Raw genomic sequence first — 7,667 nt, 5'->3', positions numbered from 1 at the left:
CATGTTTGAGATTTTTTTTAAAATTCAGATCTGGACATCGAAGCAGGAAGTGTTTGTCAAACAGTAAATTGGTGATAAATGGATATTTGGACTTGAGGCTTTTTTTTTTCACCTGTCGATTCAGCATGTACATGGACCCACACACAAAGGGACACACTCTAGACGGGTGTGCCAGGTAGGGTGACCGCCCGTCCCGCATAGCGCGTGCGCGCACAGCGTTTGAGCCCAATACATGCCTTCACAAATTGAGATTGTGTCACGCATAATCAATGCTTGCTCAAAAAAAGTTGGTCGCTCTATCTAGTCACCAACCCGTCGGTCGCGGTCGACAAGTCGATCTTGGAAACATTTCAAGTAGATCGCGAAGATTTTTCAAAATCTGAGAAAAAAAGGTGCGAGCCTCCGCTGACTGCGCGCGCACCTCCCGAAACAGACGAGACATTTATACATGACAAAACTGTTTTAGACTGAAAACCCGACCATACAACTGATTTAGACGCGGGTGCCAGTGTGATGAGATGTACTAATATCCGTCTGCTCGGGCATTATTGTTTTAGGCCTGTAATTGATTGATTATTGAGGTAATAGGGATGGCACGGTTCGCTGAAATAAAAATAACCAAACCATTTAAAACTTAAATCTGACAAAGCATCTGTAATATCATCTGTAATATGTCTTGCTAAAAATGGCACGTAAAACAGGGTTCAGCTAATGTTTCTGTTGATGCATGCGCATTCTGGATTCCCAGACATTACAAAAACATGAAAAAAAAAGATCTATATTGAGCAACTACAATTCATTTTAATCCTATAATTATATATTATAATTTATTTAAAGTGAATAAATTGTAATGAAAAATAAACAAACTGAAATAGCTAAAGTTCAAAATTATCGTATTTGGAAGAAAATTATTACATTTAACAATTAACTACATTTTGACAATGTAGTCACTCATTCTAATGTTGACAAAAACAGTTAATTCTAAATGAAAATGAACGTGCCCGCAGTTAGTAACTAGCATTATACATGCATAAAACATTTCCACACTTGTATTTTTGTTTAGAATAAATAGCCAAAGAGCTTAAAGAAATGAATTCTGTTACTTGTTGAAATCAATGTACTGAAGTATTGAATGCAGTATTGACCCTATTTACCTTCTTATTACACAGTTCTGGGCTCATCATGATTTATCATTGCACGTAATAAAAAACAACCACAAAAAAAACTGTTTTTGCAGAACAACACTGATATTAATACAAATTATTCTTGAGCTGCAAATCAGCATATTAGAATGATTTCTGAAGGATCATTAGAAACCGAAGAGGAGTAATGATGCTGAAAAATCTGCTTTGCATCACAGAATTAGAACTAGAATATAACAGTTTTTACTGTACTTTTATCAAATAAATACAGCCTTGGTGAGCATAAGAGACTTCTTTAAAAAGCATAAAAAATCCTAACTATACAAACATCGAACATTTGACTGGTAGTAGATCTATAGATATATTGACAGACAAGTTTGTTTAACCTTTTTATTTATTATTATTTTATTATTATTATTTTAAGTATTAAAATACAAGCATTCAGATCTCTGCAAAACGTAAAAATTCTATGCACTCCTCATTTTCACGGTTTTGACATATAAACTGAACACAAGATCCATTCATATAATGATGTTTGCATGTAAGAAATATTTGATGCTAGCAAATGTCTTTTATTTTATTGATTTAAAAAAAATGTCCTACTGATTTTTAGCATCTAACCACCACCATCTCAACTAGCTGCCCATACAGTATCCATGCTTTTCATATTTAACAGTCCTTAAAGAAATCATTTGAATCTCTCTTGAATCAAGCACATTACCCAGTATTTTCAGTTCACAGTTTCCTTTCACAACGGTTTCTTTTCTCCTTTCCTCTCAGGCTCTGTACTAGCTGAGTTCCTTGGGGCTTGTTTTCGTCTGGCATTAAAACAGCCATGCTGAGACCCTCCGACAGCTTCCAGATTAGAAAATGAAAGACCGTGATTCTGTTGCCAGGGAACTGCATAAATCAACTTGTCATTGGCTGGGCAGAGATGAGAAAGGTTTGCTGACCACTTGTTGTCCAGCAGGATGGTTGTGGTCATATTTTTCTGGTGGACATAGATGCTGAATGTTCAGTTTCCAAGGGATTTTCAGTAACAGCATATAGACCTATAGAGTATATAATTAAATGCTTTTGCTAAGCACCTGCAACCTGTTTTCAAACATGTTTTCTGCACTTTTTAGGTCAAGGGTGTCGAGTGCCGCACCTGCAGATATATTCTTCTGATGTTCAAGCTGAAACACAAGAACAAGCTAATTTAGGTCAAGCTTACTTTAAAAATGACGAACAGATGTGTTGGAGAAGTTTAAATTTATTCATTCCTCCAATACAGAGTACTGCAAGTTAGTCCCGGTTCTCTGGACAAAATCCCTATAGTATTTTTCCACTGGCTTTTGGATTACTGCAGAAAACAAGCTCTGCGACAAACATAAGTTTGTGATTCTTACACAAACATGAGAGTTTTCAAAAATTAACAGAACTTTTAGGAATTTTAAAGCCTAAATACAATTGCCAGAAGTAAGAAGCTAAACAAAAAAACAACACAATGGTCGCAGACAAGCGAGTATGAGTTTGTGTTGATTGTGACGACATGTAATGCCATTTAGACCCACCCACCACTTTGGAACACATGCAAATTAGCGCCGTAGCAAAGAGGTTTTTAGTTGAGTAATTCATGTCCGCTAGGAGATTTCTCCTGTCTTTATATAAAGTTATTAAAGATTTACATGCTGTAACAGTAAACTTCCTGTTTACTTAGATAGGTGTGTAAATATTTGATATTTGATTAATCATTTGGATGATCATCTCTGAGTGGCTGTACATGAAACTGAATATTTGCAGTGATTATCTGATTACGACTGCACATCTAATGACCCCTCTGTCAAGCTCCTGAAGTTTGCTGACAACACCACACTCGTCGGCCACATTCAGGACAGTGACGAGGCTGCTTACAGACAGGAGGTAAAAGAGTTGGCTGTCTGGTGCAGTCTTAACAACCTGGAGCTGAACACACTCAAAACAGTGGAGATGATCGTGGACTTCAGGAGAAACCCCCCTGCTCTCCCCCACTCACCATCATGAACAGCACTTTGACTGCAGTGGAGTCATTCAGGTTGCTGGGCACCACAATCTCTAAGGACCTGAAGTGGGACATTCACATTGACTCCATTGTGAAAAAGGCCCAGCACAAGTTGTACTTCCTTTGCCAGCTGAGGAAATTCAACCTACCGCAAGAGCTGCTGAAACAGTTCTATCCCGCCATCATTGAATCCATTCTCTGCACTTCAATAAATGTCTGGTTCAGCTCAGCTACCAAATCTGACCTCAGAAGACTACAGAGGGTAGTCCGGACTGCTGAGCAAATAATTGGTACAACCCTCCTTTCTATTCAAGCACTGTACTTATCCAGAGTGAGCAAAAGGGCTGGCAAAATCACCTTGGACCCCTCACATCCAGCACACTTCCTCTTTGAACTGTTGCCATCTGGTCGACGCTACAGAGCTCTGAGCACCAGAACGACCAGACACAGAAACAGTTTCTTCCCTGAGGAAATTCATCTGATGAACACTTCACAATGAGTGTGGAACACACAACACTATTTATACACACATAATCTAAAACACATACTTAGTCTACGCTTCAAATTTGCACATAATATACCTGTACATACAAACTGCCTATTGTAATATACCTGCACTACAATTGTAAATTTGTATATTGTTATTCCTTATCTACTTGTTTGTATTTTTTATTCTTTTATTATGTGTTTTTTGTTCTGTCGCTGTCATTCTGTTGCACTGAGGAAGCTTCTGTCACGAAAACAAATTCCTCATATGTGTAAACATACCTGACAATAAAGTTCATTCTGATTCTGATCAGATTCTTCCCCAGAGACTCCCTCAGGATTACAGATCATTTCTTCCTTGTTTTAGGAATGAACCTGATAATAACCTCCCTATTCCCAACAGCCCCGTGTCTGGCAGCATTCCATCACTCTTTGACGATATCGATATGGCCGTCTCTCATCTCCTTCATCAGTGCACATATGGATCACGTGCAGTGAATGAGTGCCATCAGAATGCAAGTCCAAACTGCAGATTAAAAACATCACAATAATCCACAATTTAATTTACACCACTTCAGTTCATCAGTTAACATCTTGTGAAGAGGAAATCTTCATGTTTGTAACAAACATATCTAACTATAACATTGAGTCGTCTAACTACAATGTTGCTTTCTCTTGTGAAGAAGGCATCTTGTCTGATTTAGGACAGAAATATGCAAAGATCAAACAATTTACAAAAGAAAACGGTCCAAAACAGTTCTAAACAAAAATGTTGGTGAATTGTGATGTGACAGAACATGATGCTTGGGAGGAGGATGGACACCCGGGAAGGGGCCGGCAGACAAAGTCCAGGGAGGTGACAGACAGGAGACAGGAGGTACTTGGAGCAGGAGGAGCACAGCTGGACCCAGGCCACAGCCATAAAGACAGTCCACGGTGGAGCCGATGGAGGGAGGAGCCATGGAGGAGGAATGGCCGCCGACCCCAGGGGGGCGACCGATGGCAGCAGAGCAGGTAGTGGAGGAACCTAAGGTGGAGACGGAGAGCCGACGAGCCAGGGTGATGGGGAGGATCTGCAGGTGGAGCAGATGGCGCTGGCGACCGGTGCACAGGCGAGAAGGCCGCGCTGAAGATGGAGTGACAGAGGACTGAGGAGGAGCCAATGGAATTAAGAAGCTTGACGGAGCCGGAGTGATGAAGGGAACCCGGCAGAGCTAGTGGACTACTGGGCCACAGCGGAGAGGAGGGAGCTTGGAGCCATGGTGGAGCCAACAGGTCAACGGGCTGAGTAGTAGTCCAGGCGGGCTCTGGCTCTCCGTCAGCGGTGGGCTCCGGCATGCACACCAAGCAGCAGGGAGATGGTGGGCTGGGCTCTTGGTCAAGAGTGAAACTGGTGAGATCCTCCTTGGAACAGACGCTTAACAGGGATCCTTTTCTTGTCATTATCCACTCTACAAAGGCAGCAAAATCCGGGGGCCATCTTCTGACGACGACACTCTGCACGCGGGGTTCAGGCTGGTGTCATAGAATGCGCTGAATGCGTCGTCTGTGTAGGTGGTGAGATGGGAAATGATCAAAAATAGTCTGGCATGGCCCTCAATTGATCTCTCGCCCCTGCTCTGGTAATCCGGGTGGAAGATGGGGTCGTAGGGCTCCACGGGGAAACAACAGAAAACAAAAAACACTGAATGAAAAGCAGAAACAAAACACGAGCGAATTCGCCAAAACAACATTTGTTGGTTTGTTCTTCTGTCATGGTTGCCTACTGTGAGGAGCGAGGAATGAGAAAACAAGGGATTTCACACAGAACAGTCTTAAATAATCCACCGGAGGAAACACAGGGTAGCTTGGAATCACACATAGCACAATGACATTTAGAACTAAAAACACAAACTGCACAGACTGGGGCTAAATACACAGGATTATTGGGAAGACACAGGTGTATGGGATGACTAACTAAACTAAACGAGGACAAAAACAAGACCAAATAAGGGAACACTATAACAGAAATGGGCAAAACACAACATAGACAGTCCAGAATTCTGACAGGAACAAACTTTCTACTGAATGAAATGTTATTATGGATTATAGACTTGTATTTTAACCAAAATCAATGTTTAAAGTTAAAATGGCTTAAAGATGGATTTGTTTCTTACCAACACAGAGGATCCATTGGTGACCTTTATATTCAACCTCCTGTCATTTTGGATGTTCTAGATTCATATTGTTTATTTTTTGACAGCAAATTGCCAGAAAATGCTGATTGGGATATTTTGAATCAATTTACCCATTTTTGCTAAGCATATGGGCCTGTCTAATAAAATAATGGCCCAAAGCAGATTGGCTCAGCAATAACTGCAGTGAAAAATGAACAATGACGATGGCAAACAGGAAATGCTGGTTATCAAAGCACCTTTATGGATTCTGCTGAAATACAGGAGACATGGTTATTTCAGCTCTACACTGTAATGAAGCTGAATATTCACCCACGGTGAATATTCAGTGAGTGGGCGAAGTAAAACCATTGTGACCTGCATTTCACCAGCTCTCTTTAAAGTATTCTAAGTGCACTTATGTGTCTGTCCTCAAGGCTTAAACACAGACAACGAGGAATAAGAATCACCATCTCTGATCTGACACATCATTTCAGCTCTGAAGTGTGGTGCGTCTGGTCAGTCGAATGTTTACTGAACTGAATCATTTGCATTATACAGCTCAGAGGTGCTTTTCATTAGCATTCTTTTACATTAGTGAAATAACATTTAGACAGAACTTACAAAAGTTGCTACAAGTGTGACTGCATCTTATAATAATTGTTGTTAATAATGTTCATCGTCTGGCTGACTACGTCTTGTATTAATTTTTCTGAAAAATCCTGTCATACGCACACAAACCTGACAGTCACCACTTATAAGCTACTACTAAATATTGTAGAAACTTAATTTCCTGTAGTTGCTGTGTAATGATTTGCTTTGTAAAAAGCGCAATACAAATAAACTTGAATTGAATTCGTTTTTTTAGGTGATGTATTCCTTTAAATATTAAACAAGTCTATTGTACTGTATGTAGTTTCTTAAAGAATTTAGCTCTTATTTCTGTGCCTAAATCTTATTTCCCTTACATTCTCCATCCAAGTTGCAGACAAGCTAAAAGGCTTGCTAGATGTGCATCACAGTTGATGTACAAAGTGACTAAATTCAATTGTATTGTGTGATACTGTATCATATGGCTGCATGATTGTGTATATTTATTTCCTCTCTTTAGTTTTATCCCAGTGTTTCACAGTTCTGCTGAAGTCAGAAGGTTTTAATTCATGTCAGAGGATCCTCAGGTAAGCTGTTAAATGTGCCGGGCTTGTGCAGCAGTGCTATTCATCTCAACTGAGCTTCTCTGCATGCTGAAGATGAAAAATAGATGCTGTCATGTTCAAATGTGTGTTCCTAACACTAAGTGGCTGGGTACATCTGCAGCTGTTAGAGCAATCATTGCATCATTCACTGGGAGCAAATAAGGCTTTGCTTTACCCAGCTTTGACTGATGGGATTTATAAACTGCATACTGCAGATTGTGAGTGTTGCATCTACCTGATTTGACATTTATTTATTTTTTCAAAAAATGCTCTGCAGTGAATGGGTGCCATCAGAATGCGAGTCTAAAAAGCTGATAAAAACACCCCCATAATTCACAAGTAATCCACATCATCATATAATATAAAGTGAAAAACTGTGTATTTGTAAGTAACAAATCCAATCTTCTTTTCATTTTTTTCTTTTTTGTGAATTATCATTTTACACCCTTGAGATACACTGAAGTGCAAACTGAATATAATGTTTTCGGACACTAAATTATATTATTAATTAATTTATCTATCTATTTAGTACCCAATTAAGTAGGAATTAAATACTATGCTGTATGACATAATAATAATTTATTAGGGCTGTCAAATTGATGAATCGTATATAATAGATGTGTGCATACTGTGTATGTATACATAACTACGTAAATATTTATTAAAT

This window comes from Carassius gibelio, chromosome A23 (genome assembly GCF_023724105.1).
Source record: "Carassius gibelio isolate Cgi1373 ecotype wild population from Czech Republic chromosome A23, carGib1.2-hapl.c, whole genome shotgun sequence".
Classification (NCBI taxonomy): Eukaryota; Metazoa; Chordata; class Actinopteri; order Cypriniformes; family Cyprinidae; genus Carassius; species Carassius gibelio.
Note: the sequence above shows the minus strand (reverse complement) of the source record.